This window comes from Rhineura floridana, chromosome 12 (assembly GCF_030035675.1).
Source record: "Rhineura floridana isolate rRhiFlo1 chromosome 12, rRhiFlo1.hap2, whole genome shotgun sequence".
Classification (NCBI taxonomy): Eukaryota; Metazoa; Chordata; class Lepidosauria; order Squamata; family Rhineuridae; genus Rhineura; species Rhineura floridana.
The window spans coordinates 44,468,852-44,491,266 of NC_084491.1; the positions used below are offsets into that span (position 1 = coordinate 44,468,852).

The following is a 22,415-nucleotide window of genomic DNA, read 5'->3' on the forward strand; positions in this document are numbered from 1 at the left end:
CAAAAGATTTATGTAACTTTAAAGTTGGCAATGAGGACATTGAACTTGTCAAGGATTATCAATACATTGGCACAGTCCTTAACCAAAATGGAGACAATAGTCAAGAAATCAGAAGAAGGCTAGGACTGGGGAGGGCAGCTATGAGAGAACTGGAAAAGGTCCTCAAATGCAAAGATGTATCACTGAATACTAAAGTCAGGATCGTTCAGACCATGGTATTCCCGATCTCTATGTATAGATGTGAAAGTTGGACAGTGAAAAAAGCGGATAAGAGAAAAATCACCTCATTTGAAATGTGGTGTTGGAGGAGAGCTTTGCAGATACCATGGACTGCGAAAAAGACAAATAATTGGGTGTTAGAACAAATTAAACCAGAACTATCATTAGAAGCTAAAATGATGAAACTGAGGCTATCATACTTTGGCTACAAAATGAGAAGACCTGATTCACTAGAAAAGACCATAATGCTGGGAAAAACAGAAGGGAGTAGAAAAAGAGGAAGGGCAAACAAGAGATGGAATGACTCCATAACGGAAGCCACAGACCTGAACTTACAAGATCTGAGCAGGGTGGTCCAGGACAGATGCTGTTGAAGGTTGCTGATTCATAGGGTCACCATAAGTCGTAACCGACCTGAAGGCACACAACAACAACAACAACAAACAGGCAAGAAGCAAGGTGAAAGGGGGGATTAGTTTTGTCCTGAAAAGCAAAGACAGGGAACATTCAGTGCAGAGCAGCAATTTACAACCAAACCAGAACCCACCTGGATTGTGACTGTCATTCATGACTCAAAGCCAGAATCTGTCCTTGCTTTTAGAGACCCTAAAATGCATGCAAACACATACATTTTAAAAACCCTCAGTACTTTTTGTTGCTGTTACTGTTGCTTTTTGGCTTCCAAGCATCACAATGCAGCCCTTTCTCGAGACATTGATCCATCCAGGAATCAGGGACTGAGGCTGTGAGCACACTAGTCACCTCTAGCAAACCGTTTCCATTGGCCACACCTGGAGGGGGTACGGGTTGATCTGCTGATCAGTTGCAAAATCTCTGTGAAGCTGAATTTAAAGAAAACCATACTCAAGCTGCTCCCACCAGGCTTTACAGTAAAAAGGGGTGAGGTTGGACTAGGTCGGTATGCCCCCGTTTCCAGACGAGAGGGGTGGACTTGCACCGGAACCAGCAGAACAGGGAGTGAGTCTCCACCCTCAGGGTGAAGTGTTTCAATTTGAGTTGGTGCATTTCCCCTGGTTTGAGGCCAGGAGGTGACTCCCTGTGCCTGACTGGTAGACTTCCAGGACTCTAGTACAACATCCCACCTTGGATTTTGGCAGTGCTTTTTTGTGACAGTAGTCACCGGTACAGACCGAGTACTCGCACCTCTTCTTTTTTTGATGCCCACTGTAGCCATTATGCTGACATCCATGGCACTTTTATCAAGATATGAGTACCGGCACATCATTTTTTACCAAACAAGCACTGGATATTGGAAGGGGAAAATGTGAGGGACGTCCCCTGCTTTGGTGATGTCTGAAGCTCCCCTGATTGGGGAAATCTGTCAAACTTCTTGAAAGGCATCAGTTAATGAATGAAACTGCCTATTGCGAGGGCGTCATGCAGATTACCATTTATTTTACCTTAGATTTTTTCATATCTTGCTTTTCCAAATATCACTCAAACCAGCCTACATAAATACACAAAATGTCAAGCATACTGACAAATGTTGACCTGCTGCTGAGAGTACCATGAAACGCCAAAACCTGATGTTAAATATTGAATACTTATTGAATATTTGCATTTTTAGAGGGTATTATCTTCTCTCTGATGAAGTGGACAAGGTGCTCTCTACTGTAAAACCAACCACTTGCTTACTTGATCCTTGCCCTTCATGGCTCGTTATGAGCTGTAAAGAGAGACTGGGCAATGATATCAAGGCAATGGTAAATGCATCCTTGGAGGAGGGTGTAATGCCATTGCCCCTCAAGGAGGCAGTGATAAGACCTATTTTGAAAAAGCCCTCCTTGGATCCCCAAGATTTAAACAACTTTCGCCCAGTCTCCAATTTACCGTTCTTGGGCAAGGTAATTGAGCGTGTGGTGGCAAAGCAGCTACAGACACACTTGGAGGAAGCAGATTATTTAGATCCTTTCCAGTCGGGCTTCAGGACTGGACACGGAACTGAAACAGCCTTGGTCGCTCTGGTGGATGATATGAGGAGGGCGTTGGATAGGGGAGAACATACCTTCCTCGTCCTCCTGGACCTCTCAGCGGCTTTCAATACCGTGGACCACGGTATCCTGTTGAGTCGCCTGGAGGGACTGGGAATAGGAGGCACTGTTTTACAGTGGTTCCGTTCCTATCTCTCCGGTAGATATCAACGGGTAGTGTTGGGGGATGAGGTTTCAGACCCTTGGCCCCTCAACTGTGGTGTGCCACAGGGTTCTATCCTCTCTCCCATGCTATTTAACATTTATATGAAACCGCTGGGAGCCATCATCAGGAGTTTTGGGCTGCAGTGTCACCAATATGCGGATGACACGCAGCTCTATCTCTCATTTAAATCTTCACCAGAGTTGGCTGTGGATACCTTGTCCAAGTGCCTGGAGTCCGTAAGTGGATGGATGGGAGAGAACAGGCTGAAGCTGAACCCCGATAAGACTGAGGTATTACTAGTGGGGGACAAGGGAAGGTTGGGTGATTTTGACCTGATACTTAATGGGGTGAGTTTGCCCCTGAACGACCAGGTCCGCAGTCTCGGGGTCATTTTGGACTCCCAGCTGTCTATGGAGGCTCAGGTTTCTGCAGTGAGCCGGGCAGCTTGGTACCAACTTCATCTAGTACAGAGGCTGCGACCCTATCTTCCCATACATCTGCTCCCACGAGTGATATATGCCCTGATCTCCTCTCGATTAGACTACTGTAATGCGCTCTACGTGGGGTTACCCTTGAAGACGGTCCGGAAACTCCAGCTGGTACAAAACGCGGCGGCACGCTTAATAAAGCAGACCCACCGCCGCGATCATATCACCCCAGTGTTGATTGAATTACACTGGTTACCAGTTGTATACCGGGCCCAATTCAAGGTGTTGGTTTTAACCTTTAAAACTCTATACGGTTCCGGCCCAGTTTATCTGAAGGAGCGCCTCCAGTATCACCAAATATGCCGCCAAACAAGATCAGCCTCACAGGACCTTCTCTCGGTCCCACCGACTAAGACAGCTAGGTTGGTGCGGACCAGGGAGAGGGCCTTTTCGATCGTGGCCCCCACCTTCTGGAACTTACTTCCCTTTGACCTTCGGCATGCCCCCTCCCTGCTGACTTTTCGCCGAGCCTTGAAGACCTGGCTCTTCAGGCAGGCCTATGGGATCTCTGGGGTGGGTTAGGTTTTACACTGTATTAATGTAAGATGGTCTTCAGATGAGATGTATTGATATTAATAATGTGATGATTATGTATATGAGTAGACTGTATTTTATATTGTAAGTCGCCCAGAGTGTCCGTTCAGTCGGACAGATGGGCGTCTGCTAAATAAAATTTTATTATTTTATTATTTTATTATTATTATTATTATTAGGAGAATAGCCTTCCCAAAATTTGCATGCACGTGCACACACACACATTCAGGGGAGGATTCATTTCAGCTCTACCTATATCATAAAACCAGTATGCCACAATTTCAAATGGAAATATATCATGGGATTTGCTGGTAATGATGCTCCTACAGCATCAAATCGCTCCCTTCTCACACCTTTAGCAACCAATGCAAATGGCTACAGACCTGCAAAGAAGGGGGGGAGGAGAAGGTGTGGTGGGGCGTAAAGGAACCCAAAATTGCTAAGAGGAAAAGGTGTTCATATAAATAGCACATGCAAAGCCAGCAGGCCCAGGCTCTCTCTGGTGTTCCAAATAGCCAGGGGGAAGTGCGAGGAAGTGTCTCATTGTCTCCAGCCGTCATCCTTCACTCTGACAAGCACTTAGGAGAGCACGACCCCTTTCAGCAGCTTCATGCAGGCAATCAGCTCCGCGCATCAGTCACTGCAGCTTGCTTGCTGCATCTCCAGCTTATTATAGGGATGCGTTCAAAGAAGAGTATTATATAATAGAGAAGCGGCAAGTGTGGGTGGGATGTGGCTATCTGGGCCGTCCTGGGCGGGGCGGGGCGGAGAGTGTTACTGCCTTTACTGAAAGCCCTGTGTACAAATGATATCTCCACCACAGTGGGAGGAGAGAGAAAGTCCTATGTGTGTGCCTTGTTTTCCCACAACAGAATCTGAGCTCTATGCTCAGGATGGTAGGTGGCCAGATGACTGGCAGTGTGCCCAGAGCAGACAGCTTCTGCATAATGCTGTCATAAGTGCAACATGTGTACATGCTACCCTTGGCTTACACATTCTGCGTTTTAAACTTCCTTGTGGCCTTGCAGCTCTGTATCTCCAGTGGGAGAACAGAGAGTTAACAAAGCAGGCAGGCCATCCTACCTAGGAAGTCAGACCATTAGGGCCCATCTAGCTCAGCACTGCCCACACTACAGTGCCTTTCCAGGGTTTCAAGCAAGAAGTGTTTCCAGCCCTGGCTGAAAATGTCAGTGATTGGGCCTAGGACTTCCCGCATACAAATCATATGCTCTACCACTGAGTTATGGCTTTGCCCCCGAAGATGTTAAATGTCCTTAGTGTTAGCAGACATCGTTAGTATGAGTACTTGGCATTTCTAGAGTGCATTGCAAGTGCTTGAGGTATTTGTCTCAGTAATCATCACAGTATGGTGTAGTGGTTAAGGTGTTGGACTGCAATCTGGGAGACCAGGGTTTGAACCCCTACAGAGCCATGAAGCTCACTGGGTGACCTTGAGCCAGTCACTGCCTCTCAGCCTCATGAAAACCCTATTCATAGGGTCGCCATAAGTCGGGATCAGCTTGAAGGCAGTACATTTACATTTTTCCCCTCTAAGCCTATGACACCCAGCATTCCCAGGTGGTCTCCCATCCAAGTACTAACCCAGGCCTGACCCTGCTTAGCTTCCGAGATCAGACGAGATCAGGCGTGTTCAGGGTAGTATGGCCGTAGGCGTCAGGGATTATTATCTCCATAATAATCAAGACCAAGAGCAGTATTATGGCTGAGGTAAGACTGAGCCAGGGGCTTCTCTCTTGCTCTGTGCTCCATCAGAAGCACATTTCTACGCTCCTCTTACCAAGATGACCACCTTACCTTGAAGTCTTGTCCTTGCCTTGTAACCAGCCATCCTTCCAAGTTAAGCAGAGCATTCAACATACTATCAAAAATGGCAGCCCATATTGCATCCAAGTCCCAGACCACATGAGCAGGAAGCCCGGCCAGTCATTTCACAGGGAAGGCATATGACAGAATCTGAATTTGGATTGATGGGCCATAGCTCAGTGGTTGAGCATCAGCCTTGCATGCATAAGGTCCCAGGTTCAATTCCAGCATCTCCAGGTGGAGCTGGGAGTTTCCCCAGTCTGAAATCCTGGACAGCTGCTGCCAGTCAGTGTAGAGACAGGGCTGACTGGATAGGCCAGTGGTCTGACTCAGTATAAGGTGGCTTCCTACATTCCTATGAAATCAATGCTTTTTTAAAGGGTCACTCAAGTGAGTCAGTCACATTGGGAAGAGCAATCTGGGTGCTTTCCATCACCACCACCTAACTTCAACAGTGACCAACTCCTTTTTGAAGTTGGTGCAACAAAAAATACATCACCTTATCTATGTTTTTCTCCTTCAGCAGTGACACATGCATGTTTTTCACAATGACAGATGATTCCCAGACACAGAGCATCAGAATGAATGAGTTTGTCACGGAACAGCAAACGGGGATCATTAACATTCGGTGAGAGAACAGCTCCGGTTGTGCGTTGTGCTCATTTGGCTTTGTTTCCTGTACCCCAAATACTATTTTTCACACTGAGCACTCATTCACTCTGTTGGCCTCTTTGCTTACGGTGAACAAGCCACACGTAACAGAAAATATTACACTGGAATAAACTCTTGCAAAATTAACCCCCAAAAGGTTCTGCGCTGTACTCCAGAGTTAAGATGCAATGTTGGCTCATTCAAGGCAATAGGAAATTGTTTAAAAACATCCATTAAAAGGAACCTAGGGATCTGCCTTAGACTGAGTCAGAACCTTGGTCTGCCTAGACTGTTCTTCCAGTCTGCAAACACTGTTGCACCCTCACATGGAGGTAATTCTTACCCCAACACAGACAAATGGCTATTATTTCCAAGCTGGCTCTAGAATCACTCATCTCAACAACAGGGTCAGGCCACTGGCCCATCTAGCTCAGTATTGTGTACTCTGACTGGCAGCAGCTCTCCAGGCTTTCAGAAAGGGAGTCTTTCCCAGCCCTACCTGAAGACGCCAAGGACTGAACCCAGGACCTTCCCAAAATTAAGCGTCTTTGTAAACACCAAAGATACCAGTGCCAGAAAACATTTAAGGAAGCCATAAAATTAGAATGGTCAGATATTTCTAATATGGTGAATACAGATTTCAAAAGGTCAGTGTGCTGCTCCAGTGATGCATCTGGTTGTGTTCAAATCACACACTTGCCAACGCTTGTGCACTGAACATTCACAACAGCTTTGTTCAGCTATTACTTAACTACTTCTCTTGCCAGAGCTAAATCTACACTCCTGTAACACAGTTCATATTCAGAAGAAACACTTGAGTACTCTTTGATACTGAGGCTGCTGTTGGCTTTCCTCCTGTAAAGCAAAGCATGCCCACGTTGGTTTTTTTAAAACCCTATTTACTTTTCTTTAAAAAAAAAACAACCACCTGTATGTCTAGTGTCGAAAATGCATGCACCTTTTAAACAAAACCTCTCCCCAGCCTGGGCACCAACATCATTTCACTATCTGAGCCCCGTTCTTTTTGTTCATTAATAGTAAGAGGTCTTTGAGAGCAAGCTCAAAGTGGAGAGAAGGCTGTCCTACTTGTGGGCTTCATGAAGGCACTTGGCTGGCCACCCTGGTTGGCAGGATGCTGGTCTAAAGAGATCCTTCACCTGATCTAGTACTAGATCTTCTCAAGTTCCATGCCTTGCTATGGCCCACTACATGTAACTCTCACAAGGGTCCTGACCAGTTTTTAAAGTCCGGACTTCTACTCACACATCGCATTGCACAAGGAAAATATTGGCAAGTTGGGCCAGATTTGGATTGTCAAGATGACCACTGTGTCTAATCTTCAGTTGTTAGTCTTGGGTTTTGAATGCCATGGCAGAAGAGTTCTCTTGTCATCCTTGGTTGATTTTCTGCTGGTGAGTGACAGGAGAGGATTCCTCTCCCATGTCACTTCTCGAAGGCAAAGCCGGCCCATTCCTCTCAGGGGCCGCTGAAGTTCTCACCATTCATTCCTGGCCTACCTCTTGCTATGGCATCCTCCTCGCTCCTGTTCCTGAGACAAAAGACAGAAACAGAGGAAGCTACCTTATACCTAGTCAGACAGTTGGGTGCATCTAGCTCAGGCTTGTCTACACGGGCTGGCAGCAGCTCTCCGGGTTTTCAATCAGGGGCCTCTCCCAAACTCACGTAGAGATTCTGGGGATTGAACCTGGGACCTTCTGCATGCAAAGCAGATGCTCTGCCACTGAGCTGTAGCCCCTCCCAGGCCGACTACCAGTTTTGTCAGCTTCTTCAAAAGGATGCAAGATATGCACCCATTTCCATTTGTTTACTTTTTCCCGGGCATTCATTCAGTCCTGCTTGCTTGCTGCATTATTCCATGGGATTGATGATGTAATTAAGCCACAGGCAGGCATTAACCACCAGGGCCGTGGTGGCAGAGTCTCAGGATCCTATATTTCTGCGCTCCTTGTTTTTTCTATGCAGTGTTACATTATATGATCGATGCTCTCCGTGAAGGGCTAAGAGCAACCAGGTGACTCAGTCGGCTTGACACAGACAGAATGCAAAAGCCAGAGATCTAAATCAATGCAAGGTCCCTGAAGGACTTCCTCAAGTCTCCCCTTCCTGTGGTTTGTTTTAATCTCACACACTTCCCTTCATGCTCTTTGGCCTGAGGTTGATTCCACAATTGTGGTTCACGGCACAACTCCTCAGAGTGAAGCAAAGTCCAAACTACTGTGGGCCGGGGGGGGGAGGAGGGGAGGAAAAACTTCAAGTCCTTGGGGGTAACACTGATTGCCACTTCATTGCAGATTTCCACCTGAGCAACAGTTACACATTCAGGCCAATGGTGGTGGAGGGGGTCTCATCTGGGTTACAGTAGTCTGGCTTGCATCATGTGAAATATCAAGGTCTCTGCCTTGAGGAGTTTACAGCTAAATGTCATCCGGGGACAGGGGGAGGGGAGAGCAGGGAAGGAGGTGCCCAGGGGACCCTAACGTGAGATGGGTTTGAGAAAGCCTATTGCCCCGACCAGAGGAGGTCTCATTTCAGCTGCGATCAGAGAGAGACAAGAGCCCTATTCAGACATAGCGCTTTCTATACACACACAGCTTTTGTGCTTCAATCCTTTTTTTAAGCTCTACCCCTTCGGGCAGGGGTGGATCTGCATTGCCCTTCAGGCAGAATTTCTTCTTGGAACAAAAGGAGGGATATAGATCCTTTGCGTAGCAACAACAGCCCCTCCCGGCCTCAATCTCTCTAGGCCTCAGGACTCTTCCCCACACCTCACTGACCCAACTCCATGCCCTCAAGTGCTTCTGCCTGGCTGCAATGTGCCCTGGAGCCGTGAGCATCCCTCTTGCCAGCCTGAATGGAGAGGGGGGAGCATGTTGTTGAGTGTGGGAGTAACCTCCCCCCCCCCGACCTATCGCATGGCTGGGATGTAGCCTATTGTTCAAAGGTGGGAGTCACACCTGTTGCTCCGCCCACTCTTGCCTCTGGCACACCATCCCTGGTAGGGTGGGCACAGGGGAGTGTGGGCCTCAGGCAGAACAGGGTCCCCCGCCCCACCTTACCTTCTGCCCTGCCCCCGGGCTCTGCCACTTCTGGCTCAGCCCAGTGCATTCTGCCCCCCCCAAAACAAACAAACATTAGTTCAAGAGTTGAGAACCTTCCTGCTCATATGCAAGAAACACACAAGGAGAAGGAAGAGGGGTAGCTAAGTGCCAAATGTTTCAAGGCAGGTGTCAAATGAATGTCAGAAAACTTTACATGTCAGAACTTCGCAAGGCGTGCTCTTCTGAACGCCTCCCCACCTGCCCAGTCCCAGTCCCAGCCTTCAAAGAAGTGGCTGATCAACTGACCGCTCTGATGAGCTGCGACTGAGCACAAAAAGCTTGTCTTTGTTTCCGCCTGGCACCAGCTGGAGAGGCTCCTTATCTGCCCTGCGGTATCAGGATCTTATCAAACTGCAATTACCGGGCCCGCTTTGCGCTAATTGGCTTGCTGGAGTCCAGTCAAGTTACCTCCAGTCTGGGTGTTCACAGCAGGGAGTGATCAGGAGCCAAACTACTCCCCTGGGTCCCAGCTGGAACGGCACCCCCAGGAGAGCCCCAGAACTTGGCACACCCAGAGGGGCAAAGAAGTCCCTTGCCACACAGAGACAAAAAGCAGCTGGCAGTGTGGGACCAGTTTTCCGTGGCCACTGCTCTGGGCTTGGTGAGGCCGCAACACCACCAAGGGGGCTTGAAAGAGGGGATTTCATGCATCCCCAACTCCCCAGCACCTCCAACAGCCATGTCCCCTAAGATTTCGAAGGGCTGGGGAAAGGGTGATGCCATCTGTCCAGTGGGGCCACAGCAGGGCCACCAGTTTCACTGGGTAGAGGACTCTGAAGGGCACCTGACCCCTGGGACCTCTCTTTGTGGAAGAGCAGAGCCGTGAGCTACAGGAGTGGATGGCCTTTAGCCCAGGTTGGTGTGGTCCCATCGAAACCACCTGGTCCTCCCATGGCCGGCTACTTAGGAGGCCTGCCTCTCTGATCGGATCAACAGGAGAACGGATATTCAGAACATACCTCCTCCAAAGCCAGGATGCGCTTTAGATGGGATCCATCATCGTGACGGCAATATTTTCAGCCTGTAGATCTGGTTTTATTCTGGTGAACGGATTGGAGAACCGTTGTGGCTGGAAAGTGAGGTACAAGGTTGTCAAAATCAACAAATAATTCTGTGGCTCTCAAGAACAGATGGAAGAAGAGAGAGAGTTACTTATTACATTTATACCCGGCATTTCTTCCAGGGAGCTCAAGGGGGTGCACATATTTCTTTTCCATCTCTCATCCATTTTATCCTCACAACAACCATGTGAGGTAGGTGGGATGGGAGATGGTGATTAGTCCAAAGTCACCCCATGAGCTTCATGGCTGAGTGGGGATTTGAACCCAGGTGCCCCTGCCCCCACTAACCCAGCCTCCCCCAACCTGCTCTCCTCCAGACGTTGCAGGGCTACAGCTCCCATCCTCTCTGGGCACTGGCCGTGGTGGCGCAGCTGATGGCAGTTGGAGTCCAACAAACAACCAGAGGGCAACTGTCCTGCCAAGGGCAGAGGTTCGTATGGATTGAGAGAGGGCAAGCAGCATGCCAGATTTGCTCCTTGAGAATCAGATTTCATTTACAGGTCAGATGAGGAAACAAAACAAGGAACAGAGAACAAACAGCTTACGTCCCTTCAGTCGCTGGGAACCCCTGACAGTGACAGACAGACTACAACGGCCAGCCATGGCACGTCCTGCAGTCCTGGTCCACGGAGATGAAGTCCAAGCCTCTTTTATATCTTACAAACATAAACATTCTCTGCGACTACATGACTAGACAGCAGCACTCTGCCAGGAGCTGTCCAGGCACTTGGCCAATTTTATCAGGAGGTGTCAAACACAAGATAAGAATGTAGCTGGCTAATTAAAGGCTCCAGACCCAAAAGATGATCTGGGCGTGAGAGGAGCCATTGCTGTACACCACTGACTCCTTGGGATAACAATGTTCTTCCACAGTGTCCACTACAGGCACCAGGGTGGGGAAGGCTGCTCTAACTACTATTCCACATTGGCTTCCCCCATGTTATTAATACAGAATTGGCTTCCGCAGCACTGAGGACAGGCACCCACTGTACATACTGGCCATGGCAGACCTTTCCAGGTTTGAAATGGTTAATTCACTACAGGGGCACCGAGTGTGCTCCAGATATTACACAGACTATACCAAATGCAATGGTAAATTAGGGCTCTCTCTTTTTCTCTCTCCAGCAGGAACTATTAGGGGAGCATATGAGTTGCAAGGTCTCTGATTTATTTGAACGACCCAAAACCCAAGATCTTGACTTGCTGGTTCAATTCAAATATTTCATCCCAGAATGATAATGAGATGTCATGACATCACAGCAGCTTGGCCAATGGCTAGGGAAATTTCCCATATGCCAGACAAAGGAAGCATTACACCACCATGTGGACAGACTCGGTACTACTCCCAATAAGCAGTTGATTAGTACCAGCAATGTGTTGCGCAGAACATAAACATGACAAGACTGTTGTCCGGATGGCTTAATAGCTAACCTCCTTCATCTCCAAGTATTGTGGGCATGGACTTGCTCTGTGCTTAGGGATACCATGATAAACACAAATACACAATGACAGAGGTAGTTGGGTGTCTGTGAATGTGGACCTGCTTTATATAAAAAGACTGGCCACCCCGCATGAAACCAGGTAAATTGGACTGTGCACCTCCACCTTTAATATCAGTGCAGAAGGGATCCTGCTGAGCAACCACAGCTCCTTGCAACGGCAATACTTAGACGGTGCTATTGCACCCATAGAAAATCTGTCCAGCTGCACTCGGCAGTGGTGCCATTAGGACTTTGAAGCAGATTTCCAGGGCTGCACTCAGCAGGATAAGCAGGAGGGAGAAAGCAGGCCTGCCTCTCCACAGTGTGAAGGGAGCAAAGGAATGCACATCACGGTCTGTAAAAAGCCTCCCCCCACCCCGAGCCTAATGTTACCTAGCTGCACTGGTATAAAACCCCCTGGGATCACTCTGTCCAGTCTGAACCAGGTAGCCCTCACTTCATACCCAAGGAGGGATATCACCAAAAAAGGAAATAAGGTGTATCCTTCCCACCCACTGCAATTAGTGCCTATTTGTCTCGTGACTTCAGATAATGTTTTGAGAGAGATTGAGATCCAGTTTTTTAAAATGATAAAAAGGAAAGAGAGATGTAACTGAAACGCTTGTGGGCTCCTGTGGGACTTGGGTACGTTCCTTCACTCTGCAGAATGATCAAGGTGTGCCACCCTGATCAGAAGCAGATAAGCAGGCACGCTGATTAGGTAGCATCCCAGAGGCAAGGCCTAATCTAGGAGTCTGTTTGTTAACTATCAGTCCTTTTTGTAATACTTGGTTTGCATAATGTGATAATGTAACACAAGAGCTTTTTAAGGTGGAAATGAACCTGGATTCAGGAGGGGAAGCCACTCTGTCAACAGTTCCTTCTCCCTGGCTATACAGATCGCTTGACTTGACAAAATGCACTAATCTCTTTCACGCTGTATGTCTTTCATACAGCCTCAATAGCTCTGAGAGGTCGGTGCTGCTGCAGCCCCCATGTTATGGATGAGGAACTGAGACTGAAGGATAGTAGCTCTCCTCCCATTCATTGTATCGTGAATGCAGAGCAGAGCTTTGAACCCAGGCCTCCAGACTCCCCTCTCTGGCTCCTTGACCACACGGGGCTATGCCATTCACAAAGTCAAAAGGAACAGAAATCTGACAAACAGATCTGTTATGGTCTGAACTCGCAGGGACAAGAGGCCACTTCATCAGAAGCATGGCCATTCCTTCCCTGTTGAGCAGTGGTCCCTGTTGGGCTTCCCCAGGGGTGTATTGGTCCACAGTCCCAGGGGTATTTAGACCTCTTACATTTTTGTGAGCAAGGTCCCTATGTCTCCAGTATCCTATGAGCCAATCAGTACGAAAGGGGAATGTGTTTGTCAGTCACTGAGAAGAGTCTTCTAACATGCTTCCTTGTCCTTTCCTGATGATTGGAGCCAACCAGAGTGAAAAGAGGTGAGTCAGACTCTTCTCAGTAGCTAACACATTTCCCTTTCATGCTGATGAGCTCCTAGGGACATCTGTTATTACGGGAGAAGGCATTAACAAGGACAGAGAGGCAGAAAGCCCTATTCAAACCTGGCCAGGTTATTCTATAGTATTAGGTTGTATAATCTTAGAAGTGGCGTGGCTGTGACTATCATGAAGAGACCCTGCACTTCTGAACTTGCCACCACAGCACTGGGCTTCCCTTCTAAACAGGCACTCAGCTGTTGCTTTTGGGGAGTCTAGAGAATGATTTCCACAGGTAACCTTAAAAGAGCAGCTTTACAAACATTGGCTCTCCCCCCCCCCAAGGCCAGGAATTGTTATAATGGGATTATGTCTTTGCTGCTTCTTAAGCAAAAGGGTTCCTTTGCCTGGCTCTAGTGGTGGCTGGCGTTGTGCCTCACCACGTCTGCCCTGCTCTGGGTGCTTCATAGCCAGCCAGCTGCTGCCAACTCCTCACTCTTCCACCCCCACTACAGCCCATCCATCCCCTCCCGCCTTGGTCTTCACCTCTTCCCTTCCACCACTGAGGCTGGTTCTTCAGCTGCTGACCTTTGCTTGGTCTAGTTTTGTGCCCATTTCTACACTCTAGACCAGCCTTTGCCAACGTGTTCCCCCCCCCCGAGGTTTTGGGCTACAGCTCTCATTAGCCCAATCCAGCATGGAAGGCATCTGGGGGCTACCAGGTTCTTTGAGGAAGACTCCACAACCGTGGCTTATCCTTGCCTGTGCTCATTACCCTTCTCCAGCATGATGATTAGCACTGCCCCAGGCTGAGATGCAGGACGCCTCACCCCTGCCCAAGAGACCTTATCCTAGTTTGCATCTGTGTTAGAATGGCTGTTTAAGAAGATTTTTAAAAAAAAAAATAAAAATACATTTTCAAGATGTTTTATTTTTTATATAATGGTTTTTTTTAGATTTTTAAGGTGTTTTTAGTGTTTTTGTTCTTTGTTTGCTGCCCTGGGCTCCTTCTGGGAGGAAGGGCAGGATAGGAAGTTAATAATAATAATAATAATAATAATAATAATAATAATAATAATAATAATAATAATAATAATAATAATAAACAACTTCATCCTTCATTAGGTATGAGGTGTAATACAGATCAAGGCTGTTTTGATGCAGGAGGGAAAAGGCAAAATGAATTGCTTTTGAAATGGAAAAGTTTTATTTTGAAAGAGAAATGGGAAAGGTTACATTGAGGGTAGGGTGGGGAAAATATTAATGATGATTACTTACCCATTTCATATCTGCTACCTTAACATTATACTGCAAGTACAATGCTTGCTTTTTGCCATATGGGGGAGGGAAAATATTGCTGCTGCTAATGGCAACAAATTGAATTAGGCAGCAGGAATGTACCTGCAGGGAGAAATCCAGAAATTGGCCTTGGAGTCTAGTAATTCTCTCCACTAAGCAGGTGCAGAAGAGACAAAATGCATCTTGCACACACATACACACACACAAAGTGCCTCAGGCAGATTCGCTTGCCTGATTTTGCTATCTCAGTTTTAACTTCTGCAAACTTGAAACAACACTAAAAAGGGAGGGTGTCCGTGTATGAGAAACTGGGATATGGGAGACTCTGGACACAGACAACATCACCAGCCCAACACTGCAGACTTTCAAGCTACCTCTGATTTGTCAAATCAGGGTAGATATTGTAAATTCTCATTGATTAAGATCAGGTTTTTAAAAATCTTAAACCAAACAACCAAAGAACAAACCAGCAACGTAAGACCTGATCTCAGCCCATGCATCTCTACTCAAAAGAAAACCCTCAGACTGAAGGCTTAACTGCTTCCAACTGTCAATTTAAACAATAGATGTAAATCTGCAATTCAGGTCTCTAAACAGAAATCTCCTGCTACCAAGCTTAGCTCTCGACAGCATTCACACTGCCAACAACTGCACAGTTTGAGGAACTGCAAAGAAATTAACTGGCCAGAATGTCAAGCAAATTTGGGAAATAGTTCAGACTTTAAAATGGCAGGAGAGAGACCAGTCCTAAAAGAAAGGTAGGTTTCTTTACAGGTTATAGCCTGTTATAGAGTTGGTTTAGTGCTCACCTTCCATCATTAATCACATCCAAAACTGAAACTGATGTCCCCCCTCTCAGTTCATCTGTAGAGGATCATTTAGGTGTCCTCTTTCCTTCCCTTTTTCTTCAGAATGAAATTGCATGCTTCCTCCGGCAGTGAAGAAGTGTCATTCTCCAACAGAGGATCAACAAAGCATGTTCTACAGCAGAGATGGAGAACATGAGGCCGTCAGGATGTGATCAGACACTCCACCTCCCATCGGCTCCAGGTGATGTCCAGTAACATCCAGAGGGCTGCAAGTTCCACATCCCTATTCTGCAGGGAACCCACATGTCTTCCCTTCCTTTCCAATATTTTAAACAGCATCAGGAAAAGAACAGTTTTATTGATTCTTTATGTGTGTGAATTTCTTCAGGGCTGCATGTGCCCAAGTTTCATACAGCCAAAGTTCTGCTGTGATGGGGGGAAGGGGGTCCTGTGTGGCTGGAGAAAGAGCGGGGGCTCCCCTATCTTGAGAAATGAGGACCAAGGGAAAATGATGAAGCCAAGAGATTGTACCTTGCTTTAAAGAGGGATTCATTATACTATTTCTCACCCCAAAGCACCTCTTCTTATCTATCTTGTTCAGATATATATATTTTTATATATATATATATAATCATACCCGCAGGTGGGTAGGGGAGACTCTTTGATCATCTGGGATTACAGCAGCATTACGAGCTCTCAGACAACAGCAGGTGCTTGAGATACAAAGCTGAGTCACGTACAGTTCTGTGCAAGAGAAATTCTTTGATGCATAACGAGGGGGAGAAGGAGAGAGACAGAGGACCAAGGAACTCCCTGTTGTCTGGGTCTTTCTGGATACTGGAGAGCTGAGGCCCTTCCTTGTATATGGATTTTGTCACTGAACTGCACAAACCTTTTGGTTATTTTGCCACCCCTTACAGCTGAGTAATTTAGGGAACACAGCAAGTCACCAGCAGAGGAATCTGCAAAGTCCACACAACAGGAAGCATGCCACTGTGCATTGCCAAGAGAGAATCCCTGCATGCAAGAGTTCAAATCTCCTTTCAGAAAGGGCTATGGCTCAGTGATAGCTCACCTGCTTTGGATGTAAAAGGTCCCAGGCTGAATCCTCCCCCCCCCCCAGATCTGGGAATGTCCCTTCTGAAAACCTGGAGAGCCACTGCGTATCACTGTGGACAGTGGTCAGCTAGATGGGCTAATGGTCTGATTCAGTATAACGCATCCTCCCACTTTCCAGGGGGGGCGGGGAGAATCCTACTTTGCGCTTTGCTGAGAAGGGCTTCTGTTCAGTGTAGAATTCAGGGGCGATTGGAATGGCTATTTTTTAAAATAGGGGTGTTAGATTATCAAGGAGCCAAATAAAAGTTGTGGCCCTTTTGCTGATGTTCCTTTGAATGCTGCTTGCCCGTTAAGTGCAATTGCTGGAGTTGGTGTCAACTGGTGACACTTTTAAGTTGTGTGTTGCAAGCTAACAACAACTAAAAATCAATATCGTCATCATGACTAATAGCAACTGATATTTATTTATTCGTTTGTTCATGTATAAAAATAATTCTGTCCCACCTATTAATAAAATGTTCAAGGCGGTTTAAAACACAGCAACATTTTAAACAAACAAAACAAAAAATCACACCAGCCAAAATAGTTCCTTAGGCTATGCTAAATCAGCCCAAAAGCTGAGTTTTGACTAATACCCAAAGGCTTGCAAGGAGGTAAACATGTAGGACTACCTCCATAGCTTACCAGCTGCTTCCTTACTTTTCATCAAAACACAACTGAACAGCACACTTTTGTACACAATGAGAGTCTTCCTGACTGGATCAGACCAGCTGCCCACTCTCCCCTGCATTCTGCTTCTGACAGAAACCAACTTAGAAGCTTCCAGAAAACAACAAGCAGGAGCCAGGAGGGCAACAGCTCTCTCCTCGATGTTTCCCTTCAGTAGCCACTATTCAGAGGTATACTGCCTCTAAACATGGAGGTTCCATCTAGTTTCATGAGTAATAGCCTCCTCCTCCTCCAGGAATTTGTCTAATCCCCTTTTAAAGCCATCCAAGATGGTGGCCATCATCACATGTTGGGGCAGCAAATTCCAAACACTTAATGATGACAGAAGTGCTTTCTTGTGTCCTCCTTGTGTTGCTGCCAATTAATCTCATTGGGTGACCCAATAATTTGCTTGCCACAGAAAGGGAACTGTGCAGCGAGACACAGAATCCACTTCACGCTCACTGTACAACTTTCGTGCAACCTCTCTTTGCCCCAAAGACACGCGAGCCCCATTGTCCCCCCTCTCCAACTAGCCCTAAGCTAACAAGATGAGTTAAAAGATCTAATGCAGAGACTTCAACAGCCGCATTAAATCTGAGGTCTGATTCTGTTCAAAGCATGATTGTGCTGCCTGGTTTTCCTTGAGAAAAGAAGGTCCTCTGACTGCTTTTCTTTGTCTTCTTCCATTTCTTTTTCTTTATTGGTAAGAAATCAAAATCACAACACCCCAGTTTGTTCATAATTATTACACAAAAGAAATCCAAGAAAGCACTGCTCCCTTGATTTTTTAAATGAGCCTTTTGAAAAATGTCCCTCGGTTCAAAAGCCTCCCCCCCACCACCACCGCCAAGCCTGCACATTCCCTTTGGACACTTCAGAGAGTTATTCCCACCCGGTGGCTTTGAGTCGAGTTCAGAGAGAGGTTCTGACGGGCTCCCAGTGGCACCTAAAGAGCTGCCATCTCAGGCGCTCCTTCCAAGGGCATCCAAGAAGGTTGAAGGTTACATGCAAGCGATCTTTCAGACTTAAAAAGGGCCAGCGAGGCACTAATTGGACTGAGAAGGAGCTAGCTGCACTGTGTCAGAAGCACAAAGCAGGGAGAAGCAGCCTCTGGAACAAACACCAATGAAAGCAAAACTCTGGAGACAGCCACAGTCTCAAGGGCTGGCAAGGGGCATAAAAGGCAGCACAGCCTCATTTGGGGCTCATTTGGCAGACAGAGGTTGGGGTGTGGGGGCTTGGGAAGGCGAGAGAGTGCCACCACTGCCTCGGGATGGCCGCTGGGCACTCCCAAGCACCCAGCTTCATGGCCAGCCTCCATCCAGGGACCCAGCAGAAGCCAAAGCTGGCAGGTTTCAGAGTGGCCATTTTTCAAGATTCTCACTCCAAGTCTGGAGGTGTTTCATTCGAGTCCCAGCCGCTGACACTCTGATCTGTTGAGTGGTCATTAAAAAGCTAGACTCCCTGCCTTTGTAGCAGCAAGGAGAATGATGTGCCAGAGAGTGAAGTTCACCTGTCTAGGCACCAGCAGACACTTGTTTCTGGAAAAAGTTACCGTGCCCTCCAACTTTTTGCAGAGAGAAACCTGGATGTCCCTGCAGTTAATCTACTGCCCCCCTTTCACGCCAAGGATCACTGCCCAAGACTCAGACAATCACATACTGTGGTGTGCTTGCTGTAGTCGCCTCTTCAGCTCCTGCTTCTGAAGCCAGGAATCTTTGTTTCAGAATAAGCAGTTATGGGGTGGGGCAGGGCAAGATGGGTGTGGGGGAGAGAGATGAAAGGCAAGCAGTAGACTTCCCTTCTGTGTCCATGCACATGCATGTATCTGGATGGGCAAATACTGTGGGGAGTTAAAGTGAATCCATGTGCTGGCACTTTGCATCAACGTGCATGCATGCATTTACATGAATGCACTAGCATCAAAAGGCCACTTCAAGAAACACAGAGATGGGCTGTGCAGGCCTGTCTTCTGAGGCTGGCATTGTCAGGCAAGCGCCACAGCCTGTACCCCCTAGGAATCCTCTTGCTGCTGCTCCCCTCAGTTGTGCCTCATCACCTGCCCTCTCTGAGTCAGGAAGCAAGGGAAAGGAGCAGGGGTGAGGCCAGGGGTACAGCTTTAGGTCCAGATGGAGAGTTAAACAAATAGTCACTGTCCAGAGGAGGGGGGGCACTAAGATAATCTGCCCCAACTTAGATTCTGCACTGCGGTGGAAACAACAAGAAGAATCCTTTGGGTGCACACTAACATGCTTTAAAAGAAAAAAAAGTCTGTTGCACCTCCTTAAAGTGCAATAGAGTGACCATGTTCTACCAGGGATGGACACTGAAAAATAGGGGCAGCCCCAGACAAATAGGGACGGTTGGAGGGCAGTTGTTACTCATTTCTCTGGGTAAAGACAGCAGTCAGTAGTCCACATCCTTTAGGTTCATGGAGGAAGAATATGCACCTCCATCAGCTGACTATTCAGATGGAAGAGCCATTCTTTCTGTGGGCCTAACACTTCTGTTGAATCCAGCTGTTTCCATTCTGCCAGACCATATTAAGCCCACTGAGACGCTGAGAGAGAAATCATACAGAGATGTTTGAGCACCGTTGAGCTCAATAGAGTGAGGAGAGCCGCACATACCAAGGAATGGGTCTGTGCAATGGATGTGTACAATGCATGCACATTGAAATGAATGGCGCAGATCTGGCACAGCAGCGAGTACATCAGATCTCCTGTGCCCAGAAGTTGCTAGATCAGCCGGGTGGGAAAAGCATTTAGAGAATCACTTGATGAAAAATGGCTTGTGTATGTCACAGCTGGGGATGACAGGATGGGAATGCCCATTTCCAAGCAAAAGCTTCCTTCCTGTGTGCAACGTATCTGGTTCAGTCCTAATCCAAATAACAAAGAATTCCAGTGGCTCATTTTTAAAATTTTATTTTTTGTGGGGGGGCGACTTCATCTGGTTCAAGGAAGGAGGGCTAATTAAACCATTCTCACTAAAGCAATAAGGTTTTTAAAAATGAGCTGTCACCCTGGAGCAGAAAGCCAGGAGATTTCCTGTTTCCAGTTTATGGCCATTAACTTAAAACATTATCGGCGAGGAAGGGCAGGACTGACTTACTGTTGGACTCACTGGTGCTATTCCCCCCCCCCTCAGAATAGGGTCAATGCAAGGCATCCACTGCTGCAGGCAACAAGCATTGCCTTTTCAAAAAGCACACTCTGATCATGATCTGGCCCATTGCCTCTGACTCTCCGGTCCTTTTTGCATGCCCAGGAACATAGGAAGCCGCCTTTGGCCCCTCCAGCACTCTGCCACTTACTCAGGCTCCAGAGCAGATCTCCAGGCTCCTCCAGATCTGCAACCCGAGACTCTTTTTTTAACTGGAGAGACCAGGAAGTGAGCCTGGACTTTGTGCCAGTGCAAAGCACTGAGCTATGGCCTTTCCTCCATAATTACCCCCACTGGCTTGGTACATATGAAGCTGCCTGGAGTTCATCCAATGATCCATCTAAACCAGTGCAGTCTGCTCTGACTGGCAGCTGCTCTCCAGAGTCTTAGGCAGGGAAACCTGAATATAAGAACTGACGAGCCTTTCTGGATCAGACCAATAGCCCATCCTGTTCTCACAGTGGCCATTATTACATTACTATTACATTTATATCCCACAAGAGCTCACGTCGGCATACTTGGCTCTCTCTGCCCCCATTTTGTCCTCACAACAACCCTGTGAGGTAGGTTAGGCTGAGAGACAGTGACTGGCCCAAGGCCACCCTATGAGCTTCATGGCCAAGTGGGGGCTTGAACCCTGGTCTTCCAGGTCCTAGTCGAATACTTGCCACTACACCACACTGGCTGTCCAAGAAGGAAAAGCCTAGAGCACCTGGTATTCCTGGGTGGTCTCTCATCCAAGTACTCACAAGACCTGACCCTGCTAATTTTCTGAGATCAGGTGTGTTCAGGCTGTAGTATGGCCATTTGCCTCTTCTGGGAAACCCACAAGCAAGACCTGAGTGCAGCAATGCTCTCCTCACTTGTAATTCCCACCCGCTGGTATTCAGAGGCCTCTGACCACCTCTGACAGTAGAGGGAGAACACAACTGGACTCAGCACCAGGGAGTGAGCCTTGACCTCATGCATGCAAACCATGTGATCTGCCACCCAGCAACTAGCCTACCCCTGATGGCTCAACCCAAAGTCAATGAATGGACAAAAGCGTGGCCTGTCTTGAATTTTGCTTGAGTGAATTCTGTCACTGAGATATGGCCAGCCTTGGCTTGCCTCCCAGAAACATCTCTGCAGAAGCAGCTGCAACAGCCTGGAGGACCCATAACTCAGCGGTACCACACAAGCTTTCCTACAAAGGGCTCCAGGTTGAAACCCTGGCATCACCAACTGGCACAACCCTTGTAGTTGTTAACAGGGTTGGGAAGATGCCTGCCTGGGGCCTTGGAGAGCCATGGCCTGTCAAGAGTACTGGATTAGAGGGACCCATGGCAGGCTGCCATGTTGATGGCTCTATGGAGGAACAGAGAAAGGATGAAGAATCTGTGGATTTCCAGATCTGTTGGACCACAGTGCCCATCAGCCCTGATTGGTTGGGATGCTTATGGGAGTTAGAGCCCAACAACGTCTGGAGGGCCACAGCTTCTCCTACCCAGCAACAGAGTGACCACAGGTCTGTATAGCCACTGGGTGACCTCCTTTTCCTCTGATCCTGTCCAGCCCCCCCACACACACACACCCAGATACTCTGCAAGATGAACTCCAGACATAATAAAGGAGCTTGAAATCTCTGTCTCATCACCCTTTCCTCTTTCTCTGTTTCTCAGACGAACTCCTTCAAGAAATGAATCTTTCCTTTGCTGATACACAAACTCTGGAATTTCACAGGAACTCCCTGGGGATGAGCTTCTGCAGTGTGCACAAGTCACTTTCATGTATCCAAGTGTATTCAATGCATGGGACTCTTCCCACTTCAAGCACATCATATTTTTCACAATGGGTGGAGAAAAGGAGGGAGAGTATATACAGTCTGAAACAAAGTTTTGATCTCTAAAAGAAGCAGACTCTTAAACAGACCTGATTGATAAAACATCACACTTCTGCCGATTAAAGCTAGAGGCTCAGAGGTTTTCGGGAAGAAAGCAGCCATTGATTTTGCTGCGGAGTTTCCATTACATTGCTGAAATAAGACTCTGCTGTGGCTTTAAATATTTATGATTTCAAGGGGCGAGGGCAGCAACTGGGGGGGCAGACGAGTAGATGAGGCAAGACAGGAGGCTACCCCTGTTGATCCCGCCACTAGCCAGGGTGCAACTTTAACAGCACGGGCTGTCTTTGATGGTGTTGGAAGCATCTAGGGTGCCAATGGAGGTGAGAGTGCCAGAGGCAAACTCACCCTTGCTAAACTCCAGCCTTCACTGCAATTCCCTCTTAAGCACCTGAGGCCAACACAGCACACCCTTAAGGAGCTCTGTGGGATCCCAGCAGGCATCGTGCCTGGGGAGCTCTGCAGCTGTGGCGTTGCCTGGGTGCTCCTGCGCCTGCTTTGT

The 22,415-nt window shown here is 47.6% G+C and overlaps 1 non-coding gene across 1 annotated transcript; it reads right to left on the minus strand.

Annotated features, from left to right (window-relative positions):
• Window positions 1–4,951: 4,951 nt before the first annotated feature.
• On the minus strand, window positions 4,952–5,071 carry LOC133368875 (5S ribosomal RNA). The gene has a single exon (XR_009758789.1). It is a non-coding gene; the product is annotated as a 5S ribosomal RNA (ribosomal RNA).
• Window positions 5,072–22,415: the final 17,344 nt, after the last annotated feature.